The sequence below is a fragment of the Pelobates fuscus genome, chromosome 12 (genome assembly GCF_036172605.1).
Source record: "Pelobates fuscus isolate aPelFus1 chromosome 12, aPelFus1.pri, whole genome shotgun sequence".
NCBI classification, from domain to species: domain Eukaryota; kingdom Metazoa; phylum Chordata; class Amphibia; order Anura; family Pelobatidae; genus Pelobates; species Pelobates fuscus.
In genome coordinates, this window is record NC_086328.1 from 82,086,283 (window position 1) to 82,100,518 (window position 14,236).

General features: G+C 42.3%; 1 protein-coding gene across 2 annotated transcripts in view; it reads left to right on the forward strand.

Moving 5' to 3' along the window:
* Nucleotides 1–14,236, forward strand: part of B3GAT3 (beta-1,3-glucuronyltransferase 3) — a 24,788-nt gene continuing 10,552 nt past the window's right edge. Inside the window, exon 1 of one of the 2 annotated variants that reach the window (XM_063438145.1) lies at nt 1–79. The gene's annotated coding sequence lies outside the window, so the exon portion shown is untranslated. The remainder of the gene's footprint in view (nt 80–14,236) is intronic. The other variant, XM_063438146.1, reaches the window with a different exon arrangement.

Here is a 14,236-nt window from a genome sequence, read left to right on the forward strand (position 1 = left end):
CCCCCTCTCTCTCTCCCCACTCCATGGTTCCGTGTGTACGGGGATGGACTGGGAAGTAGAGAGGTAGCGGAGGAGAGAGGTGATGACTGAGCTCTCCCCTGCATGCATGTCTATTATTATGTATTGTTTATTACTGTACACATTGAAACGTATATAGGACAATGCTTGCAAGTAACAGGGACCATTATAAAAGGTGCACCTACAAAGCAGTGCCTGTTTTAATGTATATTTATAGAATGCCTTTCACTTGTTTATATAATTTGACCCTAATATTTAGCAAAAAGTAGGTAATTTCATATTTTGGCTGAAAGCAGGTAGTTTCATGTTTTAGCTGAATATGGTTTAAGGTGTGTGATTATTTGATTTGCAGCCAATTGCTCGTTCCTAATTAATTATGTTGTTTCTGTAATATTTTAATAGTGTTCTTTTAAATATGAAACTGGCAAAAGCACACACACACCCTGCTATTGCTAGATAGAGGTGTTAAAGCGGCACTGTCACTTCCCTCAATGATAGAATCTTTATGAAATACTCATCTTGACTTTGTTGGATTTTAGATATACAGAGACAAAAAAAGGTTCAACTGTGCCTCAGTATATTTCCTAAGTCTGACTGGGTTGAGCTAACACCATCTCGACGGCTGAAGGGAATTGGTTTTATCTATGGAGAGTCTTGCAGGATCCTCCATAGACCTATGTGCGAGAGTAAATGAGTGATGTCAGCTCTTGGAGCTGAATTTCCAAGAGCTGAAAAGGGACCCACTGGATGAAGAAGATGATGGCGCCTGCAAGGGACAGGTTCAGATAAGTAGAACTCACCTTTGTCTGCCCTCCCCAGGCACCGGACCCCCAGCGACAATGTCACTTTTGGGGGTCTTTACAAAGCCTGCAAAGTTTCCAGACGGTGACAGTGCCGCTTTATATTGAATGACATGACATGCGCTGTAGCCTAGAAAGTTGGAGTTTAATTACATGATCCTAGCAAATAGACTGTGGCATTACTTACCTCCACCTAGCCACACAGACCTCCTCCTGCCGCCCGGTCTGACCTCTCCGCGCGGCACATTGAGGGGCACTCACGTTCCTCGAACCGCGCAGACCGCCTACTGCCGCCCGGTCCGACCTCTCCGCGCGGCACATTGAGGGAGACTCACGTCCCTTGAACCGTGCAGCCCTCCTGCCGCGCAGTCTGGACTCACATGTCCCAATTCAAAAAAAGTACCTATGTCAAGAGAAATCTGCACTTTTATGAATTGATTTATGAAGACCCTCCAGCTGTCACACTGCAGCCAGGAAGGCTTCATTCACTCCATTTGAACACTGTTGAAAACGTCCAAATGGATGCGCTATTATTGGCATTTATGGAACACCAACTTATTGGCAATATTATAAAGGGGGAAATTTAACAATAAATTAAACAATTATAAACAGGTACAGGAACAATAGGTTGATGACGACAAGCTTAGAATCTAGTGTTCTGCTTCCCTATGAATCGATCGCTGCATTTTATTGGCGCAATTGTCGCAATTAGATTTTCATCCAAAAAGGAAGGGAGATCATGATCACTGACGGTCTCCTGAGTGCAGAGAGGACTGAATTAAACAATACTAAACTCTATGTTTGGAGGGGCCACATCTGACATGTAGATGGGTAAAAGAGCATCCCAAAGAGTTTCACTTCTCAAGATTTTCAATATTACTACCCTGCACCAACTCTGACAGTGACATATAACAAGGGTGGATACCAATCTATGATTTTTAAAAAAGAGAGAAAAAAATCAGATTTTTTTTTTTAAATTAAACTGGATATCTTTTAATAAAATGCTTTTGGAAGAAAGTCTATCTAAAATAGTTTCTATTTAAGATGCATTATAGTCCAAAGGTTATTCATCATGGAATTTGGATTAGTTCTGTAGCATGAAAATTTCCCAAACATAGACAAACGCACCAGAGCAGGGAATCCCTCTAATCTGTGTTTGTGGAAAATTCCCTTAACAAAGACCAGCTCTCTAACGTGGGTAATCTCTTGAATCCTCGCGCTACACAGCTGGTCGTAAGTTGTAAAGTGAGGACTACCTGTATTACAAAGTCAGTTCTAGTTTAACTGTTGAACTAATCTGAAAAGTTAATATTCTAAATTTATCTTTAAATGGTTGCAAAATGTTAAGATCATAATTACCAGCAAAAATGAGTCTTTATGTTTAAAAATCACAATTTAAATATAGACTAGTGATTTAAATTGACTACAGCTGTAAACCAGCTGGGTTAATAATTTATGAGCTGCCTACACTTATTTTGCCCTTATTGTAGCAGAACTCCTATACCCTGGCTGGGTATCTCTGCTGGAATATCCCTCGAGCTAAAAGAAAGTGCTCTTCAGTGTTATAGCCCTTAATCCCTCCACACTACTTTAGAAGACTTGATGTTGGGACAATGACAACGTTTAATGGGACAAGGTGGTCTTTTATATACGGGGTCTCCATTGTTCACATAGGTAGTCACTCTCTGGCGTCTCTGTGTCTGGGAGATAAAGTCACCTCTCGCTAAATAAATTATCTCCTGGATATAGAACGTCTAACATGAAAAAAAACATAAGCATTAATAAAACAACCCTGAAGCAATATACTGTTGGAAAGGTCTCATCTGAGCGCCCATTCTGGCAAAAGAGCGCTCAGATCCTCGAGGAATTTGGGAAACGCAACCAGGTTAAAGTTCTGATCGGCCTTTCGCTGAACCCTGGACAAAATCAGTTCCAGAGAAAACAGCTAGGTCCCGCTGAAGTACTAATGGCTTATTCTGGCTCCCTGGTACCGCTAGAAGGTAGGGAAAGCCAGGGTGAGCGATGTAGACTTTAGATAAATATTTAGGCATACAATGTAGGTCCTGCCACACATATTGTAGAACTAGGAGTAAGCCCTTAGAAGAAGATGCACAGTCCACGTCTCTAGAAACTAGAGAAAACCCAGAGGCAAGCTACAAAATTAATAAGGGGGATGAAAACATTATGAAGGAGTGGTAGAAAAATGCATTTTAGAAAAAAGGCATCTCAAAGGGGATATGATAGCACTATACAAATAACAAATGTATACAGGGCCAGTACAAACTACTATTTGCTAAACTGTTCATTAGCAGGAATATACTACAGACAAGAGGACATCCGTTGAGACTGGAAGAAATGTGTTTTCGCTTACAGCAGTGGAAAGGATTCTTTACAGTAAGAGCCATAAAGATGGGGAATTCACTAATTAAAGAGGATGTCGTATCAGATTCTATAGATAACTTGGGTGCTTTCTTTCCAAAAACTGAACATTCAAGAATTTAATTGATATATATGTACATAGGTTGTTGATCCAAGGAGATATCTGATTGCCATTATGAAGTCAAGAAGGATTTTCCCCCCCTTTTTGTGGCATATTTGGAAATAGGTACATTTGAATTTTTTTGCCTTCTTATGGATCAACAACATAAAAGAATGTTTTTTTAAGGTTGAACTTCAGGTTGAAGCTACTGTATGGCCGCTATTCACTTTATAGAGCTTTTCCACTCATCTGGGGAGTAATGAAATTATTTATGGGGATTAACTACATTTATCCCGTATTTCACTGCTTGACAGGAATTTATTGGATAAGAACAGACCCCATAAACCAGAAATAGAAGCTCCTGGAGTGACATGAGCCTTTTCCTAGTGAGGAATGGTTCTGTCTGCCACTGATACTTGCATTAGAAATGTCAGTCATATTAAAAACCTTTTAAGGTATTTTTTATTTGGTGGCAGTTGTAACGTGGGTTTTGCAAAAGTTCCTCAGGAAGGACAGTTATGGTCTAAAAGATTTCATATTCCTGTCAATTAGTATCCACAACCTTAACTCCACCTCTGGCTACTATAAGATAGTATCAGACCCAAAACACCCCAGTATCTTCCTGTCCCTCGTGGGTTTAGGACATTTTAGCCCAGAACAGTTAATCAGGTTCTGCTGCTGCCTGTCTGCTATTGTCAACAGTTGTTTGAGGGACTCCTTCTCCTTGCATGTCGGGTGCTGCATTTTTCCTCCGCTGAGCCGAGTAACAATAAGGGGCTTACAGGTTGAATGCATGCTGAGGTTGCGTTCCAATGCGATCAAGGCGAACAACTGAACATGTGCAAATGGATCACAGCGCTTGGTACCAACATTCTAACCTACAGATGCCAGGTGCGATCTGTAATTCTAACGCTACAGTGTTCCTGTCCCTACTCTTTTTCAGGTTTGTCCATTTACTATAAAATTTTCAAAATAAAGGTTTTACTCTGCTTTTTCCAGTACTGAGACTCGTTTGGTGCTGCTCACCTCTTCTCCTGCAGCAACATCACGGATGAGGCATTGTCTCCTCTGTGATGGTCCCATCTATTGCTCCTCATAGAGAAGCATCGGGGACCTAATGCACATGAACTCAGGTTGAGTTCATCAACTGACGCTGTCAGCCTAGCCTTGTCCATTGATACTGGACCTTCAGCTCCCACAACAATTTAATCTCAGTGACATTGTTATGGGGCTGGTTTGTTCGTTTATCCCAAGACAACTTTGTGATGAGAAAAGGGTGGTGTGGCAGTTTATTCACCACATTTCAGGCACATTTGCGCCTATTTTTCTGGGTTAATTTACCAATCCCCAAAAAATTACACCTGCTGTGTTTTTAAAAAAAAAAGGCGCCTCTTTTTACATCCGATTATTCTGCCGTTTCCTGTGTGGTGGAGTCTCAGACAATGTTTGAGCTTTCCAAAATGAATGTGGCATGTATAAAGGACACATTATGCGATTTATAATGAATGTGGCGCATCAGGAACAACTTTGGCGCAGGCATGAAATTAGTCACACTTTTTTTTTTTTTTAATAAAGCTATTTTGATTTTTCCCTTTTCACACACTTGTGTGCTATTTACTGGAGGTAATTAAGGGAGGGACTGATTGATTTAGCCGGTTTGGTTTTCTGTTTAACCTTTATAACGCAAGAGCAGAAACGTACATAGTTTGCTCAATGTGACTCCTCTCTGCTGGAACTAATGGGGTTTTAGAATTGTGATTTGTATTTAATCTAAAACAACAAAAAGGCAAGTACTGAAAACAATTTAAAAAATCTGCATTATTTTTATTTTCAATCATTTGTGTTCGCATGTAGTGGAGGTGATTAAGAGGAGGGGTTGATTAAAAAATAAATAAATGACCGTTCATCTCTGTGGTTTTCCCTGCTTCGGTCACTGCACAGAAGCAATGAAGACCATAGAGACTAACTTGTAGTTTTCAAACACTGTCTGACCCAAGGTGTATGTAAATGGCTGAAAGATCCTGTCATATACTGAATGTCATACACTTGAATTTTTCTCGTTTTTTTTTTGTTTTTTGTTTTTACAAAAACTTAATGTAAAAAATATATCTCCTTTTAAAACTTGATGAAATTATAATTATATTCAAAAATAGTTTCGAGGAGAAAGTTGTCCTTTCAGTTGAATCTCTAACGTTAGAAATACAAACATGTATTTCTAACATTACAGTTTCTTCCTAGAGTTTTAGATATAGCCTACTCTATTAAAAGTTAAAATAAAGATGCTTCACTTATCTTTCATTACTTGCTTTTCATCCCCCTTTGCACCCCTGGCTGAGATCATCATCATCCTCCGTAGGCAAGCATTCGGGGGCGCACTGCAGCTTCTCCACATAGAGATGCACTGTACTAAAGCATTTGGTGTCTTCATACTGAGTGTGAAAAGACTCTACATTGGTCCTGCAAATTTTGCGGGACCATAATGGGAACCCTACTAGTGACTTAGTAACTCTCTGTCTGTCACCGACTCCCAGCTAGAAGTATATATCAAGGTATTCCAGTCGATGTGATTTATTTGGGTTTTGTCAAGGCATTCTATATGATTCCTCGGAAAAGGTTAAGGGTGGTAAGTGGACTCACTCAGGGGTCTGTCCTGGTTCCACTTCTCTTCAACCTGTATTAATGACCATTGTGCTCTCACCATATTGTTTATTATATTCTGTTAAAACATTGTGCTCTCACCATATTGTTTATTATATTCTATTAATGATCTTGCAGTAAGCAAGTCAGTTTTCGCACATGATACAAAACTTGGTAATAACGGTAATAACGTACGAGCAGACATTAATTTGGTGCAGAGGGATTTGAACAAATTAGGGGTCTCGGCAGCCAAATAGTAGATGAGATTTAATGTATATAAATGCAACCCTGGCGTTTTGTGAGGAATGCACAAGCAACTTGTACCCTAAAAGGTGCTGATTTGAGGAAATCAACAAATGATACAGACTTGCGAATAGCTATATAAAACAGACCAGGCAACAATGTGCAATGTCACATAGCAGTTGCTTAGGCCGGTATGGGATAGCCATTTATAAAAATAAAAGTACTAAGACACAGGACAAAAAACATAATCTCACATGTTTATAAATTAATATATCATATTCACCTTGAATGCGTTGTTTTTGGGCATTATAAAGCAGGGTGTTATGGAACTAGAAAGTGTGCAGATGAATTAAAAAATAAGTAAGAGGAATGGAAGAGTTGAAGAAAGTTTGGAAAATCTGAACTTGTTAACTAAAAAAATAACATTGCACTAATATATATTATATATATATATATATATATATATATATATATATATATATATATGTATATGTAGGGCAAGTACAAAAAGCTATCTGTTAACATTTTTATAAATAGGCCTGTTCAAAGGGCACAATGTAACCTATTTCTATATAAGGAAAGTAGATTTCACTTACAGCAAAAGAAAGGATTCTTGACAATTTAAACTGTAAACTAGTGAATTTCTCTGCCCAAAATAGTGGAATATTCCACCAAATCTGATTCTGTGCAGATTTGTAAAAAGTATCTGGATGCTTCATTGTACTAGGTGTTGTGAACTATAAGGCCAGGATGTGGCGCTGCATCTGTGATGTACACTATAAGGGAAGGATATGGTGCTGCACTGTGTGATGTACACTATAAGGCCAGGATGTGGCGCTGCACTGTGTGATGTACACTATAAGGGCAGGATGTGGCGCTCACTGTGTGATGTACACTATAAGGGAAGGATATGGCGCTGCAGTGTGTGATGTACACTATAAGGCCAGGATGTGGCGCTGCATCTGTGATGTACACTATAAGGGCAGGATGTGGCGCTCACTGTGTGATGTACACTATAAGGGCAGGTTGTGGCGCTCACTGTGTGATGTAAACTATAAGGGCAGGATGTGGCGCTCACTGTGTGATGTACACTGAAAGGCCAGGATGTGGCGCTGCATCTGTGATGTACACTATAAGGGCTCGATGTGGCGCTCACTGTGTGATGTACACTATAAGGGCAGGATGTGGCGCTGCACTGTGTGATGTACACTATAAGGGCAGGATTTGGCGCTCACTGTGTGATGTACACTGAAAGGCCAGGATGTGGCGCTGCATCTGTGATGTACACTATAAGGGCAGGATGTGGTGCTCACTGTGTGATGTACACTATAAGGGCAGGATGTGGCACTCACTGTGTGATGTACACTATAAGGGCAGGATGTGGCGCTGCACTGTGTGATGTACACTATAAGGGCAGGATGTGGCGCTCACTGTGTGATGTACACTGTAAGGCCAGGATGTGGCACTGCATCTGTGATGTACACTATAAGGGCAGGATGTGGAGGTGCACTGTGTGATGTACACTATAAGGGAAGGATGTGGCGCTGCACTGTGTGATGTACACTATAAGGCCAGGATGTGGCGCTGCACTGTGTGATGTACACTATAAGGGAAGGATATGGCGCTGCACTGTGTGATGTACACTATAAGGCCAGGATGTGGCACTGCATCTGTGACGTACACTATAAGGGCAGAATGTGACGCTGCATCTGTGATGTACACTATAAGGGAAGGATGTGGCGGTGCACTGTATGATGTATACTATAAGGCCAGGATGTGGCGCTGCACTGTGTGATGTACACTATAAGGCCAGGATGTGGCGCTGCACTGTGTGATGTACACTATAAGGCCAGGATGTGGCGCTGCACTGTGTGATGTACACTATAAGGGCAGGATATGGCGCTCACTGTGTGATGTACACTATAAGGGCAGGATGTGGCGGTGCACTGTGTGATGTACACTATAAGGCCAGGATGTGGAGGTGCACTGTGTGATGTACACTATACAAGCAGGATGTGGCGCTCACTGTGTGATGTACACTATAAGGCCAGGATGTGGCGCTGCACTGTGTGATGTACACTATAAGGGCAGGATATGGCGCTCACTGTGTGATGTACACTATAAGGGCAGGATGTGGCGGTGCACTGTGTGATGTACACTATAAGGCCAGGATGTGGAGGTGCACTGTGTGATGTACACTATACAAGCAGGATGTGGCGCTCACTGTGTGATGTACACTATAAGGGCAGGATGTGGAGGTGCACTGTGTGATGTACACTGTAAGGCCAGGATGTGGAGGTGCACTGTGTGATGTACACTATAAGAGCAGGATGTGGCGCTCACTGTGTGATGTACACTATAAGGACAACATGGGGATTCTTACGGTATAAAACCAGGATTTAATATTGCATAGTGTATTGTACAGTGTAAGTCTGGAATCTCATACTGAACAGTGCACATTATGACACCAGAACCCGATGACGCATTAGTAGTTTTGTTTGATAAAAACCTTTTCTGCAATTGCACCTTTATTTATACTGTATGGAAATGCTTTGTCCACATATCATTATCTATATTGCACAATGTCCACAAAGCACAGTATAAGGCTATTTCCTTATCGTGCTTGTTTATTGTATACTATAAAATAGAAGAAAGCGTATATTTTAAATTTGCATGCTATTTTTTACAGCACTTTTTTACTGACACTATTTACGCAATTGTGATTTTTGTGCCACATTGTATTCTCTGATGCAATTTAAAAAAAAAAATGTTTTAATAGTTCTTTATTGACAGAAAGCATACGAGTAAAAGGTATACATGTTAGGACTGAAGATTTGGCAATATGCATTATACAGATGGTACATTTGAAATTTGCAGATAGTAATTACTCCTACAGGTTAACACCTGTTGACATCTGCATTGTACTGGAGACCATTATAATTAGTAACTTTCCTGTTTGACAGTTTGTCATACCCACTCGTCATCTGTGAGGAAGCCTATGGCGAACTATGGTTTTTTTTTTCTTTCTATTAATTATAACATTTTCACACATTAACTATGCATATCACAAGTCATTATGCGTAACAAAGCACTTCACTCAGCGTTCAGAATTAACCCCTTAAGGACACGTGACATGTTATGATTCCCTTTTATTCCAGTAATCGAAGTGGAAAAGAAGTGGGGTATTTGTAGAGGGAGTAAGCCTCCCCAGGCAGGGATACTTGTCTGGCTTTTGCCTTCAGGGGTTCATGCTACTCGTTGGATATCCCCAAGGTGGGGGGGTGGTACTGTGCTTTTCCCACAGTCCTCGGTCACGTACCGTTGCCCGAGGCATGAGAGAGATATTTAGGCATGTCATGACCCCTGCTCCACCTCCGGAGAGAGTCAAGTCATTGCGTTTGCTAATTGGTGTAAGTGTTTTATCTGGTTTTACCTGTTGAGGGTGTACAAGGGGGATGGGGGAGGGGGCAATGGGGTTGGGTTTCGGATCGGTCACTCGGCCACTTGCGCCATCATCTGTGTCTGACTGTCCTGGGTATGGCTGCATTGTAATAAGCCTCCCCTTGGAGATCTCTCACATGGGGCAGATGTCGGTTTCTGCCTGGCCATTTTTTAAGAATATACACCAGGGCTCCCATGTGTATGAGTATATTTGGTGGTTCTTGGAAAGGGAGAAGCAAATCTCTTCGATTATCCTAATGCCCTCCACTTTTTGTATCCATTCCCTGATAGATGGAGAGTTAGCTTTTTTCCAGTGTGTTGGAATGAGTTGGGACGCTGCAGTGAGCAGATGCCTGAGGAGCATGGTAACAAATTCTGGTAGCGGGGTGGGGAGTATGTGGAATATGAAGGTTTCGGTTGTCAACTGTAAGTGCACCCCGTGATGTTTTGGATAAGTCTGGACATACTGGTCCCGAATTTTTGGATTTCTGGGCAGGACCACCAAATGTGCACTGAGTTCCCCTCAGCCTGTAGGCATCTTTAACATAGGCCAGACATGTTTGTGTATAATCGTTTGAGTTTGGCAGGGGTATAGTGCCATCTGACTATCCTCTTGTAATTGCTTTCTTGTGTTGCTGAATTAGTTGAGGATTTGTGGGTCGACAAGAAAATCTGTTGCCAATTTGCATCCGTGAGTGTGAGGTTTAGTCACTTTTCCCAGCTAGCTCTAAACAGGAGGGAATGTGGCAGTTGTGTATCTTGTAATAGTGTATACATGGTGGCTATCCGTTTCCTTTTCAGAGTATGTTGTTCGAATCATGTGAGTGTACGATTGTCGTTGAGAGTAAACTTTCCCACTTGTAGGAAGTGTGTTAGTTGTTGGTATTGGAAATTTTGTAGTGTCGTATGTTCTCTATCTGGTAGTAAGGAGTCTAGGGGTTTAATTCCTTTGTCATCTAGTAACGCGAGTAAAGTTAGGTAAGGGGTGGAGTGGTCTCATCTTCACCTGGTTTGAAGAGTGGGTTATGTGAGATTGGATAGAGTGGGGATGGATATGGAGAGATATCCATATGATGCCTGTTGTGCAACCACAGTCTCAATGTGGGAGTTATGGTCGGTCAGGTGTTATGAATGTGTGATTAGTGCTTGTCCCGATTTGTGCCATGGCACCGCGTAGATGCGGACGCGGAAGAACGCGTCTTCAATGGCCACCCATTGTTTGTCTGTGGCAACCTCTGTCCAGTCATATATTCTGGCCAGTAGTACTGCATCGTGGTATGTCTCCACGTTAGGGAGTCCCAGTCCTTCATCTGTCTTTGGTCTAGTCAGTAGTGAGTATGCTAGTCTCGGGTGTTCGTGTGACCAAATTAATGCTGTAAATAGTTTGCGTATGGTAGCAAAGAATGTTTTCGATAGGGTAATAGGAAGGACTTGGAGTAAATATAAGATTCAGGGTAGGACATTCATCTTTAGTATGTTTATCCTGCAGAACCAGCCAAATTGCGGTGTGTGCCATGTTGTGAGAGCTTTGGATATATATATATATTTTTAATTCTTTATTTATTCCAAGGCAATACACCACATAAAATCAAATGTTGCAACACAGTTAGAAACAGAATCCTAAAGATATATCCAAGTTTGCACAAGTTGAACAAACGTGCGTTTTTATAAAATCAAACTTCAAGTGCATGAGACTGGTGTGTGTCAATTGCAGTAGATTGTTCTTCAGTGGTGTCCCGCCAGGTTTTTAGATAAAAGGTAAAACAGTGAGAATCTAACCAACCATTGTGTTGAGGACCCTAACATCCAGCGCCCATGTTTGACGACCTATATAGTGCTCAGGTGAGTTCGTAGCACTTGAGAGAGCTAGCACAGCTTATGGTGAGATCTTTGGATATTAATTGAATAAAAAGCGGGAAGCCGCAGTCATAAAGTTGGGATAGTGTTGAGGGGAGTAAGACCCCTAGATATTTGATGGACCCCTTCGCCCAAGCGAACGCTAAGGCCGATTGTTATTGTGTTTTTACTAGGTCTGGTATGTTTAATGTCAGGATCTCGCATTTGCTTAAGTTTGCCTGGAAGTTCAAGACCTCGCTGTACATGGACATTTCACGCAGTATGTGGGGCAAGAAGTGGGCAGGGTCAGAAACTGTGAATAGCATGTCATCTGCAAAGGCCGACACTTTATGTTCCACCCTTTTATGGTGGGGTCTCCCTAGGGTTGTAGAATTTATGATAGAAGTCGTGAAATGCCTCGGTTATGTCCGTCATTAAATTTGATTTTACGCCTTTGGAATTTACGATAGAGGGCATGAACGTAGTTTGTCTTTGTTTTTTGCGCTAAGAGGCATCCACATTTACCTCCAGGCTCTTAGTGAGGAGCAGCTTCCTCTTGATTTGGGCTCCATTAAGGATAGCCAACTCCGATCTCTTGTCTGTTAACTTTTTGTATGTAGATGATAGGTCAAGATCAGTTTTGTGACTGTCCACTAGTGACCGTATGTCGGCTAATAAGGATTTTGTCTTTTCATCCCTTTTACGTGTTTGGGCTGATGCTAATTGGATAATTTTGCCCCTAATGATGCTTTTGTGTGCTTCCCAGATCATAGGGTAAGTGGAAGCAGGAGTAGAGTTTTGTGTAAAGTATTGGTCTAAGGTTAGCTTAATTTGTGTTAGGAGGTCTTTGTCATTTAGGAGGGTATTGTTTAATTTCCATTGGCCCTCGAAGGGTGGAGCGATGGGATCCGGACGGTAAGAGACAAGGGTGCGTGATCGGGCCGTATGTGCAATGTGATATTAGGTTGAGGAAGCGGTGTGGTAGGAAGAACATATCTATCCTCGTGTAGGAGCCTGTTGGGTGGGAGTAGAATGAATAGTCTTTAGCTGTTGGATGTAGTGTCCGCCAACAATTAAAGAGTTGAGCAGTGTCGAGGAGAGTGTGTATTTGTTTGTGTGTGGGAATATGATACGCATGTGAGGCAGACGTGGAGTCTAGCGAGCTGTCCAGAGATATATTGAAATCCCCCCTATAAGCAGGAGGCCTTCCGTAAATTGTTCTAGAGTGTTTAGTATTTTACTCAGTGAGCATCCTTGTTTTCTGTACGGGAGTTATATATTCACTAAAGTCACTAAAGGGTGTTGCCAATTAGCCCCTTCACAAATAGGTACCTGCCATTGTAGTCTACTTTGTGATCCTTGTAGGCAATTGGTACAGTGGCCCCAGAAAGATCGCCATCCCCCTTGATTTGGATATGGTGTAATTACTAAAGTATCCTATGGGATAGCGCCTATAAGGTATGGTCGGTACAGAGTCTCTTGGAGAAAGACCACCTCTGCATTAAGGCGATGTGCTTCTTGGAGTGCTATTCGCCTCTTTTCAGGAGTGTTTAGGTAGTGTAGTTATGTATAAAGGTACTAGCGCTGATGTAGATCCCTGAGATTAACCTGAGTCTGCAGGGAACACTCTACACTGACACTGCTGTGAAAGTTAGAGGGTTCAGTGTGACTTAGTTATATAAACTTTGTCGAATAACGATTCTTGAGGTTAGTGCGTATTTATTTGTGAGGGATGGTTAAAGAAGTAGAGACCATGTCGTCCACTGTACCTAACAAACTGGTGGGTGTGTGAAGGTGAATCAATAGTGAACGCGGGCGGGCCACCAGGAGTAAATCTGTATGAGTTGCAGAAAGATTTTAGGCAGTAGCAAAATTTAAGTCTGTATGCTCCCCATCTGGGTTTGGGTGTTCTAGACTGCGATTTGTGTGAAGGAACTGTGGTCTGTAGACCACGGTACAGGGGTTCCCCCAAATGGGGGCGTTGGTGGGAAGGTACAAAGTGTGAGGATGAGAATCCTGGGGTTGGCCAGGTGACCCGTACCCGACCGCTAGGGGCAGGGATGGGTTACTCTCAGAATCGCTGTATCTGAGAGGGCCTATCAGGGATAGTGGTGAGACCTATTGAGTGGTGAACAAGAGACAGAACCCTGAACTTCTCCATTTTCCCTGCTGGTCTTGTTGTGAGGTGGTGATTGGAAATAGTTCCTTTCCAGTGTATTGCCGGTGCTTGGATTTCACCAAGGATGATGCAAGACCGCTCAAAAAGGCTTGTAATGGAAAGGTATGGCGGAACCTCTGGGTCCCTTCAATGTCCAGAGAACAGGTGTATGAGTCTGGTGAGTGTTCGGGAGCATGACTGCTGTATGGTCAGTTTTTAGAGAAGTCTATTGGTCCTGGGGTCCATCTCGACTGGCTGGGTGTTGTGTGTTTTCTGCCATATACCGTCTCTTCTTAAAAGGTGTCCTCACCTTTTGGCGTTGTGGCAGTGGGATAATGTTCTGTGCCGGGTCGGAGGAGTACCAGTCCATGACTTGTACTGGATTCAGCCCCAGTGCTCTAATAAATGGGTGCACATCCTGATGCGTGGCAATGATGTGAGTGGCTCCCGTATGTGCCATGATGAGGGCAAATGGGAAGCCCCAGTGGTATTTGGCGTTTCGGGTTTGCAGTTGATCCGTGACGGGTTTTAGGTATCTCCTGGCGTGGAGGGTGTGAAACGATAAGTCTGGAAAAATCTGGATCTCATGCCCATGGTAAAGTAGTGGTGGTGTTGTGGATCGGA